General features: G+C 40.1%; 1 pseudogene; it reads left to right on the top strand.

Annotated features, from left to right (window-relative positions):
- The first annotated feature begins 675 nt into the window (after positions 1-675).
- On the top strand, positions 676-1,318 carry LOC125349958 (annotated as a pseudogene).
- Positions 1,319-14,895: the final 13,577 nt, after the last annotated feature.

The following is a 14,895-nucleotide window of genomic DNA, read 5'->3' as shown; positions in this document are numbered from 1 at the left end:
AAGAGGTGACATTGTTCAAAAAGAAATGTATTCAATACTTCACATATGTAACTGTAACCCCTCTATACATCATTCTACAATAAAAATAAAACAAAATAAAAATATTTCTTGTTAAAATAAGTAGTTATGTTTAAATAAGAACATCAATGTCATCTTCAAGTTGCATAGTGAAAACTGCAGGTCAACAATAAATGTTTAAAGTGTTTGTAAATTATGTTTTCTAGAGTGTTTGTGTGTGTGTGTGTGTGTGTGTGTGTGTGTGTGTGTACATTAGTTCTAGGGCTTGAACTCAGGGCCTGAGCAGTGTCCCTGCACTTTTATTCAAAGCTAGCACTCTACACTTGGGCACAGCTCTACTGCCAGCTTTTCTATGGTCAATTTGAGATAAAAGTCATGGACTGGGGCTAGGAATGTGGCTTAGTGGTGGAGTGCTTGCCTAGCATTCATGAAGCCCTGGGTTTTTCTTCTTAGTACCATATAAGCAAAAGAAGCTCAGGACAGTGCTGAGACCCTGAAATTGACACACACACAAAAAAAAAAGTCATGGACTTTCTTGCCTGGGCTGGCTATGGACTGCAATCCTCAGATCTCAGCCTTCTGTGTGGGTAGTATTACAGGTGTGACCCACCAGGACTCACCATGTTTCATATTTTAAAAAGTGTTAAAGAGCTCTTCCTCCCCGGCTCTCCTCACGGACACAGCCATGTTCAGCTCGAGCGCCAATATCGTGAAGCCCAATGGCGAGAAGACCGACGAGTTAGAGTCGGGCATCTCCCAGGAGCTGCTCGAGCTGGAGATGAACACCGACCTCAAGGCCCAGCTGCGGGAGCTCAACATCACGGCAGCCAAGGAAATTGAAGTTGGTGGTGGTCGGAAAGCTATCATTATTTTTGTTTCCAGTTCCTCAGCTGAAATCTTTCCAGAAAATCCAAGTCCGGCTAGTTCGTGAGTTGGAGAAAAAGTTCAGTGGGAAGCATGTTGTCTTCATTGCCCAGAGGATTCTGCCCAAGCCAACTAGAAAAAGCCGGACAAAAAATAAGCAGAAGTGTCCCAGAGGCCGCACGCTGACCGCTGTGCACGAAGCCATCCTGGAGGACTTGGTCTTCCCCAGCGAGATCGTGGGCAAGAGGATCAGGGTGAAGCTGGACGGCAGCCGGCTTATCAAGGTCCACCTGGACCACGCACAGCAGAGCAACGTGGAGCGTAAGGTTGAAACGTTTTCTGATGTATATAAGAAGCTCACGGGCAAGGATGTTAATTTTGAATTCCCAGAGTTTCAATTGTAAAGAAAGATGACTAAATAAAATGTAATTCTTAGGGGAAAAAAAGTGTTAAGGATAAAAATTTTAAATTGAACTCTAAATATAATAACATTTGATAGAATCAGAGAATTGGATCCTAAAACTCACCTTGTAAGTTCAGACCCATTTACTTGTCTGTTTTTCTGTCCTAGACTACATAAACTTTGAAAGCTGGGATGCTACCTTTGGGCCACCTATTAGACTATCGTCTCAGTGCTCCATACATATGCCAGGTACAACAGCAGGCACCACTGGCTCATACCTGTAATCCTAGAGAGTCAGGAAGCTAAGTTCTGAAGAGTTTGGTTCAAAGCCAGTTTAGACAGAAAAGTCCATCTCCAATTAACCACCAAAAAGCAGGAAGCTGAGGTGTGGCTCAAGTGTTAGATCAAAATACTAGAGCAAAATGATTCAAATGAGATCATGAAGTCCTCAGTTCAAGCTTTAGTACCATCACAATTTTTTTAAAAAAATAAGTAAACAAGTCAACTTATTACTAATCTCCACAAATGCATGTAAATGATCAGTGAGTCCTTTATCTGTAGGTTATTAACTTCTCTCACTTTATTTTTAAGATTAAATGTGTTCACTGAGGTATGTTTTATTTAATTAACTAAGATTATCACTATAAGGAATTCCGGGGAATGTAGAATGGGAAGATATTTTGAACTCCAAGAACAATGTAAAAGATATATTTTTTAAAAGCTGTTCATTATTTTGGGAGTACTGATTGATTCCATTTTCACTCTCCTCCTTTGTATCTTAAGTTAATGTCCAAAACAAATCACAGTTGAAAAATTTATTGTTTAACCTATCTTATTTCCTATTCACAAATTATAAACCTAATGGCCTAAAATATATGCTACCTGCTTGATAAACTTTAAGTCTCTAATCTGTAGTTCACCGGCAAGAGAAGTAGATAGATAGGCTGGCTCAACTCTTCCACTAATAGAAAATGTTTATTGACTTTCTAATTTTTTCTTTAGCTTCCTGAATAGAAGTGAAATATGACCTGGCTACATGAGCTCAACCTGAACATCATATCATTGAATAAATATTTGTTGAGCATTTACAATGCATTAGGCTCCACTTTAAGCATTTAAGATAATAAATTCTACACATTTCTTGACCTCATCAACGTTTGAGTCCAGCTGGAGAAGAGAGACAATAAATAATTACTATCAGCAAATGCTGTAACATGTTAGAACACGAAGGAATGAAGGAAAATGTAGTACAGGATGAGAGAGATTGTGAATGTGGGGGCAAGTAATATCAAATAGTGTGAATAGAGGAGGGCCACTGGAGAAGGTTATTAAAGGAGATGAAATTCACAGCCACAGAGTTATTATAAGGTAGAGTACATGGATGGACAGACTCCAAGCCAGGTTGTCTAATACATCTGGAATGGACTGCCTAGTGAAAGCTGCAGGAATATACAGAGAGAAATGGGAAGGCAGATCAGTCAGGGCTTTGAGGGTCACTTTAAGGACTTTAACTTTTACTCAAAGTGAAATTACAGAATTCCAGATCCTAATAGACAAAACAAATTTAACAGAGTTTATTTAACAAACAGCAACCCATAAATTGGGCTTCAGTGGGAACCAGAGAAATTCAGAGCACTACTTTGCAATGAAGTCAGTCAGAATTTACAGAGAACCAAAAACAGATAGTTTCATTGATTACAACCAGATATTATCATATTTGGATACAATCTGTTTGTGACGACTGAAATCAAGCTAACCCTTACAAAAGCATCCTGTTAGGTTCTGCTTGTTTATGGACTAAGTTAGGAGGTAGCTTGTTACATAGGAACTCAAAATCCAAGTCAATTTCAGGCCAATGACCTGATTACTTAATTTAGTAATCCTAAAACTTTCCATAGAGGAAGCACTCATACCCACACCCACATGTTGCCTACAAAGGAGTAAGAACCAAGTCGTAATTAGAATTCTAGATCTACCAGAAGACCATGGAAGAAAACCTTCTACATCTCTACCTTCCCAGGATGACAAGGACAAGGCAAATGACATACTTGTCTTCGGTGGTTAGCTGATGAAATGCCTCTGCTAGACAAAGGCATAAACAAAACTGCCTAGGATCCAGGAAACAATGGTTCCAATCAAAAGAGCAGTAAAGACAAGTCAGCAGACAACAGCAGTAGATCTAAAGATGACCCAAGTCAGAATAGATCTAGAGAGCAGATGGGTGAGGAACTAAGTATCTGATAAAGAAGAATGACACAGTAGGTGAGCTTGTGTCTGTGGAGTTAGAGAAAATCTGACAATGAAACAACTGGGAGAATATAGAAATGAAGAATCTATGTTGACCCTGTTCTTTGAGTAATCATAGCATTAAACCCACAAAATAAGAAAATTATTTGTGGTTGAGTTTTGTAGTGAGATGTGACTTTTTTTAGAAAATGAGAAACAAAACATAATTCTCTGTGTGTGAGAGAGAGCACCCAGGGAGAAAGAAAGAGACCATGAGACAAAGAGAGAGATCAGAATAGCCTTTACTATTTATTACTTTCCCCTACATTGTACAGAAGATTTGGACAGAAGATACTCCTTGAAGCTGCCTTACATGTCTTTAGGACATGCCTTTAACAATTTTTAAAGCACATTCTTACTTTTTATTACAGACTATGCTACCTTTCCATCTGTGCCTTTCTTGCAGCTGTACTGGAAGCAGTCATTTTTCCAAGTGAAGAATGAAAGCTAGAAACTAAAACCTGGACTTTAAGGTGCTTATTTCTGCTAAGATGAACTGCATTCCAGGGTCCTAGGCCTTTTACACCGGTCGATCTAAGAAACCTATCATCACAGCAGTAAGATGAAAGGAAGCATTTGGTAATGAAGAACAGATTCACTGTCTTAATTTTGCTGATTTTTTCACAGATTTATACACATTTAAAACTTGTAAAATGATACACTTACATATAGATATATGGCAATTTTATCTCAATAAACCTTGATTTTGCCAGGCGCCAGTGGCTCACACCCGTAATCCTAGCTATTCAGAAGTCTAAGATCTGAGGATTATGGTTCAAAGCCAGCCTGGGAAACAAAGGCCATGACACTCATATCTTGAATTAACCACAAAAATGCCAGAAATAGAGATGATGATTTGAAAGTTAAAAAATAAAGCATGGTTCATGTGTCTGGTAGTATCTAGGAGGCACAAGGACGAGTTCATTCCCAATACTGCTAAATGAAAAAAATAAGAAGTTACGTACTAACATTATGAAAGATGAAAGGCTAGAAAGCCATTCCAGAACAAAGTAAATTAAAAAGAGTAACAATTAACTGCACTACTTGAAATATCCTTAACTAGATCTTCCACTAAGGCCAGATACCCTGAGTATGGGGGTATGGGGTGGAGTTCCACCCAAACTCTGGGAAAAATGTAAACAGGAAAGTGCCAGCAACCCTTGTAACAACAGACCAGCATTCCTAACTGCAGGAGAATTCCACAGTCCTCAATGCTTTAAATACAATTTGAGAACAGGCTACTGCTTTGCTTCAAGGAAGGAACTCACATGTGAGCAGTCTCCAGAACCCAATTTGCTATAATCATCTCTGCTAGATGTCATCCTGACTTAAGGGCTAGAAGCCAGTTTCCTGATGCTGCCAGAAGCTCTAGGCCAGGTTACAACTCACAATGGTGGAGAACAAGTCCCTTCACATTCTACAGCTTTAGGACTAGCAGTTGCTATGACCACAAGTTAAAGCCCTTAAAAAGGAAAGAGAAAGAAGTCATACCTTGTAGAAGAAAGAGAAGGTCTCTTCTCTAGCCCAAACCCTTGAGACTGTTGCTTCGGATGCAAAAACACCATCTTAACCAGTATCCTTCTCTCAGAAACAAATGAATGTTCTAGATGATTACTACTGTCCCTGGAACACATCTACCTTCCCACAGCCTGGGGATGCCAAATATAGCTACAAAGCTTGGAGACTTATCTCCAATTATGCACTAAAAAAGTCAAGCATAGAGCGGGGGTTCAAGTGGTAGAGAACTAGCTGTGAGGGAAAAGAGGGTTGGGGAAAGCGCCCTGGCCCTGAGTTCACTGCCCAGGACCAGGAAAAGAAAGAAAAAAAATACAAGCCAATAACAAAAATACAACAAAAATGAAAAGTAGAATTATAACTCTGATGAATATAGGTGTAAAAATTCTCAATAAAATACTAGCAAACCAAATTCAACAGCACTCCATGATCAAGTGGGATTGAACCCATGGATGAAAAGACAACTAACTTTTGCCACCAATAAATGTGACACAGGCCATGAGCTGGTGGCTCATACCTGCAATCCTAGCTATTCAGGTGGCTAAGACCTGGATGATCTTGGTTTGAAAATAATGCAAACAGAAAAGTCTATGAAACTCTACTGTTAGGGATTCATGCTGCCCTTTCCCCAGCCCTGGGGCAGTGTGGGAGGGAGCCCCTCCCACCTTCCGGCCTCAACTGCAAGAGAAGCAAGCGGTCCCCTCCTCTCTGCTTGGCCACGTGTCTAATGACAGAGGCCTGGCCCTTTGGGGATTGTGATCTCTGCCCACCGAGGAAGTTTCATGACATCACCTGATGGGCAACCCAGTTCAGCCAATTAGCTAGTCACCCCGGGTCCCTCTCCTTCCGCCTTTGTCACCATAATAAATTCTTCTCCCCTCCCTCTGGACGGGTGAGACTCTTGGACCATCGAACTGTCTCCCTGATGCCTCTCGCTGCCACTCCTGACACGTGAGGGGAGGGGGGGGTTGCGGGGGTGGGAAGGCTTTGGCAACCTTTCCTCGGCTTAGCATAACCCATGAGAACACGCTTTGTTCCTTCTGCCGGCGGGAGGAATAAAAGCCGAGTGTTCTTTCATAATTTGGGATCAGGCATTCCCCCGGGAGATAGGGGGAAAGGGGGTCCAGAGCCCCCCAACACTCTACTTCTAATTAACCAGAAAAATGCCAGACTGGAGGCATAGCTCAAGTGGTAGAGTGCCGGCCACAAGCAAGAAAGCAGAGCGTGAGGCCCTGAGTTCCAACCCTGGTACTGTTGTAGGCCTGATAATAGCAATAAATAAATAAAATAAGAGTGAAACAAAATTTCAACAGAATGAAGGGCAAAAACCTTATCATCAGCTCAATCATCATAGATGCTGAAAAAATTGATAATATTTAACATTCCTTTCATGATTAAAAGTTCTTAATAACTTAGATATAGAAGGAACATCCTGAAAAATTCTGAGGTGTGGGGGGGGGGTAGTTGGTAATGCACAGCAGAGAAATTTCATTAAAATAATCTCTACTATCTTTCAAAATAAATACAACACATAAGATTCACCTTTAACAAGATGGGAATATTTTTACCCTGATTTGATTAATACCCATTGTATACATGTGTTGAATTACCACATAATATACCATAAAGAGCTGGACACCAGTGGTTCATGCCTGTAATTCCAGCTACTCAGGAAGCTGAGTTCAAAGCCAGCTCAGGCATGAAAGTCTGTGAGACTCTTATCTCCAACTGACCACCAAAAAGCCCGAAGGGGAGCTGTGCCTCAAGTGGTAGAACACTAGCCTTAAGGAAAAAAATTCTGACACATCCAGACCCTGACTTGAAGCCTCAGGAATTGTACAGAAAAATACTCTGTAAAGATATACAAACAATATTTCTCAATTAAAAAGAAAAGAATCCAAGAGCTGGTCATTTACGACTGAAATCCTTACTGCAAAGGAGATTGAAATCTGAGGATCACAGCTTGAAGCCAGTGCAGGCAGGAAAGTCGGGGAGACTATCATCTCCAATAAACTTCTAACAAGGTAAGAAGTAGAACTGTGACTCTCAATCCTTGAGGAAAAGAAGCTCGGGGACAGTGCCTAAGCCCTGAGTTGAAGCTCTAGGACAGGTACCCAAAAAAAGGCAAGAAGAAAATTAGCCATTCTCCCATCTCAGTTGTTATTACTAATAAAGCTAAAGTTTCATTCTTTACATAGGGGAGCTTCACTCCAGAGCTCCCTGCAAGTAACCTTAAATTCACTGGAATTTCTATTTTTACAATAACATACTTGAGAGGGAAATTTATTGAGTGTGCCTTTAAGATCTACAGTCCATTGTTTCCTGTAAATAACCTGAAATATTTTCATCAATTAAAGCCAGGCCTGCAAAGATCCACAGACCTGACCATGTCTTCTGAAACCTGTATCCCTATTGAATTGCTTTTTTTTTTTTTTTACTGACTTTGTCTTTGGGGTTCACATGACACAGTGTGGGATGTTGTAAGAAATGGTCCTAAGAAAATTTTACTGGAAAATAGTCTTCTTTATCACATAGTGATTTCTTTATGAGAATTTACAAGAGAAATTTCTTCCTGGCCTCCCAACCAGAAATAATTATGCTACTATTGAGCAAATAGTTTGTTTTTAATCTCCTAAACACTATGAATCATGCCACTGATCATTTTTCCTTCTCCGTTTTGTTTGCCAAAAATCTTAGAGGCAAATTTGTGGTCAGTCTGTAGCAGAACTGTAGGACTTTACAATTCCCACCTTGTGTAATATTAGCCTTATATTCAGCTTTATTGTTGAGTCAGTCAAGTGCCATAGAGCCAGAAAGCCTGAGTTTTAGGCTACAATGTTCTAACTTGAAATTTGTACAGGTATCCTCACTTACTGATGCCTCTTTTTTTTTCTCCTAATATACATTAGGATGCTTTTTTAAAAAAGCTGACGTGGGCAGATCGGACTTGTTCTCTGGAAAATCTGATCTGCTTGCTAAAGGTTCCATTCTATTATGTGGTATTTTAAATGAGTGTCTATTATGCTTCAGGCTAGTCTGTTGGAGCCTAGCTCAACTTAATGCACAGCAATGTTTTCCTTTGTTTTAACACAACCATACAAGGCAGACTTGATCACACTTAGAAGGCAGATAGGGCTTTCCTTCCTCAGTCCACATTCACTTCATTTTGGAAACAAGGACAGTTGTATTCCCAAATGAGAGCTCACATTCTTCATTTCACAGTAATGCTGCTAGCATGGAGTCTTCTTCTATTGCCTGCCCAAGCATTAGGGCCTCTGCTCCTCACTGGTTTCCCTTGCATATAAATGATGCATTTAAACTCAAGTGTGAAGACCTTCCATCAATTATAAAATCTGATTATTTATGCCTGACCCAGTTATACAAAAATCGAATTCATCTTTACAACCACTGTGTACGTGTGAGCTGCTTAGACTGACTGGGAGAATTTGCTTTGCTCAAAGTTGTGGGCCTATTCAATCCTCCATCATGCTTTTAGTAAGTAGCCAGGAGTTAAAGTCCTGCAGTCTCCCCCAGCTCTTCTATACCTAATTTCACACATTTCTCTGACCTTGATGAGGACAGGATCCCAGCTGCAGCTCCATTGCCCCACTAATTGACATCTCAACTCTGGTGCAGGGGGGGTTGAGATCCCTGAAAACTGCCTGTTTGCTCCATAGACAGACGCCAGCCTGAGTCAAGACCTTGCTGCTGGCATGAGAAGGTCAACCCTTGAGTGGCACCTTAACTGGCACCTCAAGTGGCAGGTTGTCCAGGCAGGCTTGAGCACATGTCCCAGAGCCACAGTTTGACTCTGGCACCAAGCGTATGAGGACATTTTAGATGCTTTTCTGGACCAAGGCTAAGCAGAACCAACAGCAAATGCGTGTCCAGCCAATGGCAAAATGTGTGCACAAGACTAAAAGTAGTTCTACAAGAATATATTTACACAGTAGCTCCAATATGGATTGTCATTGAGATAGACCTTACTTTAGTATTTGTAGTTTTCTGAACCTATTTGATGTCTGAACAAGCCCTAATTTGCTTCCAGTTACAATTTGTGCTAATGATGGATTGTATGAGTAAATCCCTTTATACCCTGTGACCATTCAAAGGGCACCGGAAGAACATCTGAAATTCTTGACCAGTACACAAGATAAGGTCTTAACATGGGCATTTATTTACTTTACATTAATTCCCAGAGCATCTAGGGCTCTCAAGAAGCTTCCAACTGGTTTCTTGGCTCTTTGTTGTATGCATGGAAACCATAAAGGATATCCAACAAAAAGTTACAAACTAGAAAAGGACATAAAAAGCACTGAGCATACACTTTGGGTAAAATAAAACTTTGTGTTTTAACTTCATGACTTAAACATTACAGCTTCTGTTTCACTTTTCTGACTCTGGTGCAGAAAGAGACTTCATTTTAGGTCAGAGATGAAAGGGATGTGTACTCTAGTCATTGTTATTTATTCCTTGAGTTTTACTCACAGAAAATTTTCTATTAAAATAAAAATAGAGGCTGGGAATATGGCCTAGTGGCCAAAAGTGCTTGCATGGTATACATGAAGCCCTGGGTTCAATTCCCCAGCACCACATATATAGAAAATGGCCAGAAGTGGTGCTGTCGCTCAAGTGGCAGAGTGCTAGCCTTGAGAAAAGGAGGAGGATGGGGAGGAGGGGGAGGAGGGGGAGGGGAGGGGGAGGAGGGGAGGAGGGGGAGGGAGAGGAGGAAGAAGGGAAGGGGGAGGAGGGGGAGGGGAGGAGGGGGAGGGGGTGGAGGGGGTGGAGGAGGAGGAGGAGGAGGAGGAGGAGAAGGAGAAGGAGAAGGAGAAGGAGAAGAAGAAGAAGAAGAAGAAGAAGAAGAAGAAGAAGAAGAAGAAGAAGAAGAAGAAGAAGAAGAAGAAGAAGAAGAAGAAGAAGAAGAAGAAGAGGAAGAAGAAGAGGAAGAAGAAGAGGAAGAAGAAGAGGAAGAAGAAGAGGAAGAAGAAGAGGAAGAAGAAGAGGAAGAAGAAGAGGAAGAAGAAGAGGAAGAAGAAGAGGAAGAAGAAAGAAGAAGAAGAAGAAGAAGAAGAAGAAGAAGAAGAAGAAGAAGAAGAAGAAGAAGAAGAAGAAGAAGAAGAAGAAGAAGCAGCCAAGTGCTCAGTGCTAAGGCCCTGAGTGCAAGGCCCAGGACTGGCAAAAAATAAATAAATAAAAATAATCCTCAGACCATATCTTTGACTTTGCTTTATCGACTTTTTGAGACAAGTCTATGGTATTCCTAATAAAAGTAGGTTTGAATAAAAGAAGGGACTTTGCCAAGAAATAGGTATATGGGCTCAGTAGTCATACAACAATATAATTATCACTGGCAGAGAATCCTCATGGAAGGAGACCAGGAAATATCAATGCATCACATCAAGAGAGGAAAAGAGAATCATTAGCATGGTGCAGTTGCACACACCTGTAATCCCAGCACTAGGGAAGTTGAGGCAGGATGATTGTGAATCTGAACCTATCTTGGACTACATAGCAAGATTCTACCTCCCTCTACCTCCTGCAAATAAACACAAAACAAACCAAAAAGTTATAAAATGGAAAAGAGTGATGGTGAGAAGCACAGGGCTGGAGCAAGAAAGGTGCTGCTTAGCCAGGATGGCCAGAGAAGATCTCACTAATGAGAGACAGGATATCGCCAGGGGGTCTGGTGAGGGAATGGGTTACAAGATAGTGAAGGAAAACCACCCAGGGAAGTTTCTGGAGTTCATTTTGCTGGCTGCTGAACAAGAGTCAAATTCTGAGTCCTAATCTTGGCTCTGACAGCAACCTGCCCTGCTTCACCTCATCTTTCAAATGAAGGTAACAATGCCTGCCCTGTCTGTACTTTGGAGCTACTGAAGTTTGAGTTTATGTTTAGAAAATATTTTGAGCCCCACAGGCAAAGAATATTAGGAAAGCACAAGGTACAATTAAGCTATTTTGCCCTTATTTTTCTCCTGTCCTTTTTAATTTTGGCTGTTAGTTTATTAAAAAAACAAACAAACAAACAGAGTTGGTGGCCTATGCCTCCCTCTTAGTAAGCTAACCTCGTCTGTCAGCGTAAACACACTCAATCATCAAGTGCAGTCCCGATATCATCCTCTTCAATGAAGGGTCAAGATCCACATCAGACTAACAGGAAAAGTTCTACAGAACATTAAGACACAGTATCTCAGTCATTGCTGGACTTGGTGGATAAGGGTTAACCCTTACCAGAAAGATCCTCTATAAAATTTATTCTGAGAAAAGCAAATGAATGCAGGATGTTACTGAGTCTTCTAGGCAGGAAAAGAGAATTGTGTAGATAAAGCTCTGGCAGAGACAAACATACAGAAACCCTGTAAGCCATGGCTTAGTTTTTCTAACAGACCTTTTCAATAGCCATTACTTACAGTTTTATTCTGACCTCCCAAGGGTTGGAAGCACTGCTTAAATAGAAGAGTTCATGTCCAACAAGCTCAAGATTTCAACCCTTAACACTGTTAAAAAGAAAAAAAAATAAGAGGAATGCACTAATAACTTCCTTTCATGCTTGGGAATATGGCTTAGTGGTAGAGTCCTTCCCTCGCCTGCATGAAGCCCTGAGTTCGATTCCTCAGTACCACACACACAACAAAAGCCAAAGTGGTGCTGTGGCTCAAATAGTGGAGTGCTAGACTTGAGCAAAAGCAGCTCAAGGACAGTGCCTAGGCCCTGAGTTCAAGCCCCAAGACAGGGAAAAATAAAAAAAAAACTTCCATTCATTATCTTTTACATAAAGTAGTGCATGATAGTAAATCTGGAGGAAATAGGAGTATTGAAGAAGAAAATAATTAGGAAGATTTTTTTATATATAACACTATGTATTAAGTAATTTTATTCTTTTAAAAATAGAACTTTCAGGGGCTGGGGATATGGCCTAGTGGCAAGAGTGCCTGCCTCCTATACATGAAGCCCTGGGTTCGATTCCCCAGCACCACATATACAGAAAATAGCCAGAAGTGGCGCTGTGGCTCAAGTGGCAGAGTGCTAGCCTTGAGCAAAAGAAGCCAGGGACAGTGCTCAGGCCCTGAGTCCAAGCCCCAGGACTGGCCAAAAAAATAAAATAAAATAAAATAGAACTTTCAAGAAATAATTGATCATTTAAAATAATATTTTAGATCTTTGAAGCATAACTATTTTAGTATAAAAGCATCAAGAAAAAATAAATATCCAGTTTAATTTATAATTAGGAAGATTTTTAAAGTATTGAATTAGATGATGAACAGCAAAAATTATAGTTTGAAGTTAAATTTAGTGACATTTTTAAAAAACAACTCTACCACAGAAACTGCCAAGCATAACATTTAAAATAGAGTTAATGGGATAGAAGGTGTAAGAGATCAAACTCGGGTCCTTATGCATGCCAAAAATATGTTCTACCACTGAATTTTTCCTATGTCCCCTAGTATATAAGGTGATGAAACCCAAATATGCATCATGCAACTTTTAACAACTTTCACTTCATTGCCACTTTGTTTCATCTGTGCCTGGATCCAGATCCAATTTTCTTGGGTTTTATTGTATTGTGTTGATGAAAAACCCAGCTATATCACTGCATCACTAGGTACAGATGATTTTTAATCATCTTGATGGTTACATTCTGGAAAGTCTTCACAAACACTGAACTCCCAGGTACTAAATCACTGCTCCTAGGGAAAGCACAAGGCCAGGTCCCTATAAGTCTCTGGTTACATTTTTTTGTCTACCAGTCAATATGGAACTTTGCTTTGTGTAGGTGGCTATTTAAAGACACCTGGTTTACCATTTTCAGATCAATTGGTTCAATATTATGATTTTACAAAAATAGCTAATATGTACAACTAATTTTATATTGTTACTGCATTCTTAACAACTTAGTTGTAATTGTTCCAGATGAATTTTTACTTAGGAAAACCTTTTTTGACTATAAAGCACCTTAGCTCGGAAGATGAAATAGATATAAAACAAAGAATGAGTAACAAACATAATTCTCACATAGATAATATCTGAATCTCCTTTAAAAAAAAGTTGTTGGGTCTTGTTAGTACCAAACCCAGTAGTAAAGGTTGATAGAAGAAAAACAGAAAATCAAGGTCTAAAGATTCCAGTGTAAATTTCAACTATTTTAATCTATGTCCTTTGAGGAATGTAAACATCTCCACCAAAAAAAGAAGGGAAAAAACTGAATAGTTTCTAAACTTCATTGCTGATGTTGCCAAAATTTTGTTTACCGAAATTGAACTGTCATAACATTCATCCCATATATTCCTACCTTGAGGACATGTCTATAACTGATTTCTTTGTGCTATTTTAAAACCTTCTTTTGGCTTCAACCCCAAACTCAAAGAAACAACTACTAGTTTTACCAATTTGAATTTTAATTAAAGACAGTCTTATGCTTCAAAACTAGGTTCCTAAGTAAGACCAAACATCACACTCTTTATCTGTTTTATGGAGTGATTGTCAAATTTGACCACAGAGACAATTCTTTTGGAAGAGGACTGTAATACTCAAGAGGTCAGAATGGCTGCAGCTGGACTATAATGCTGCTAGCTATTGATAAAGGTAGGGCTCCACCTTAGGGTTTCTAATTCCTAGGTCAATTCCTTTTCCACGATCAATTGGAATACCTTTTCAAAATGTTAGCAAATATTACACAGAATGAAAAACTTAATTGTTCAGTCAAGAAATGGTACATCCTACTCTATTCTTCTAAACAAATTTGAGTGTTGTTTGATTTTGGTCTCATTGGTACCCACATTCACCAATTCAGAAGAGAGCTATCAGGCTGGGAATATGGCCTAGTGGCAAGAGTGCTTGCCCTGTATACATGAAGCCCTAGGTTCTATTCCTCAGCACCACATATATAGAAAACAGCCAGAAGTGGTGCTTTGGATCAAGTGGCAGACTGCTAGCCTTAGCAAAAAGAAGCCAGGGACAGTGCTCAGGCCCTGAGTCCAAGCCCCAGGACTGGCAAAAAGAAGAAGGAGGAGGAGGGGGAGAGGGAAGGGGAGGAGAGAGAAAGAGGGGAAGGGAGAAGTGGAGGGGGAGGGGGAGGAGGAGGAGGGAGCTATATTCAGACAGGCATTGATGGCTTATGCCTGTAATCTAGCTACTCAGAAGGCTGAGATCTGAGGATCGCCATCCCAGGCAGAAAAGTCCCCATGAGATTCTAATCTCCAATTTAACCCCTCAAAAACCATAAGTGCTACTGTCTCAAAAGGTAAAGTGCTAAACTTGAATACAAAGAGGCTCAGAGACAGCACCCAGGCCCTGAGTGCAAGCTCCACAAATGACCAAAAACAAACAAAATACCTATCTTCATTCATAACTGAAACATACTTCCAATTTACTTTGAATATTTTTAACATTCATTTATTCATTTAATGTCTCCTGCCATAAGAGTGGACATTACATAAAGGGTCTCTTGTTTTGATCTATTTACCTAGTTTTCAGAGCAAGTGAGCATTGCATGGCATCCTAAAAGAACATCAAAACAAATGGCTTATGTAGGATCTTGAGCACATTTTTCTTTTTTGGCATGAGTAGACAGTACTGGGGTTTGAACTCAGGGTCTCATGCTTGCTAGGGTGGTACAATATCACTAAGCCTCTGATCTTGTTTTCCATTGGTTATTTTTTGGCTAGAGAATCACTTCCTGCCCAGACCCAAACCTGAGATTTGATTTTAAGATTAGTTGGAGTCACAAGCTTACACCACAATATCCAGTTTCCCTCAACGGAATTGTGATCTCATAGATCTTTTAGCCCAGGCAAACCTCCAACAGTAAT

Source organism: Perognathus longimembris, chromosome 4 (assembly GCF_023159225.1).
Source record: "Perognathus longimembris pacificus isolate PPM17 chromosome 4, ASM2315922v1, whole genome shotgun sequence".
NCBI lineage: Eukaryota > Metazoa > Chordata > Mammalia > Rodentia > Heteromyidae > Perognathus > Perognathus longimembris.
This window is presented reverse-complemented; position numbering and strand designations above follow the sequence as displayed.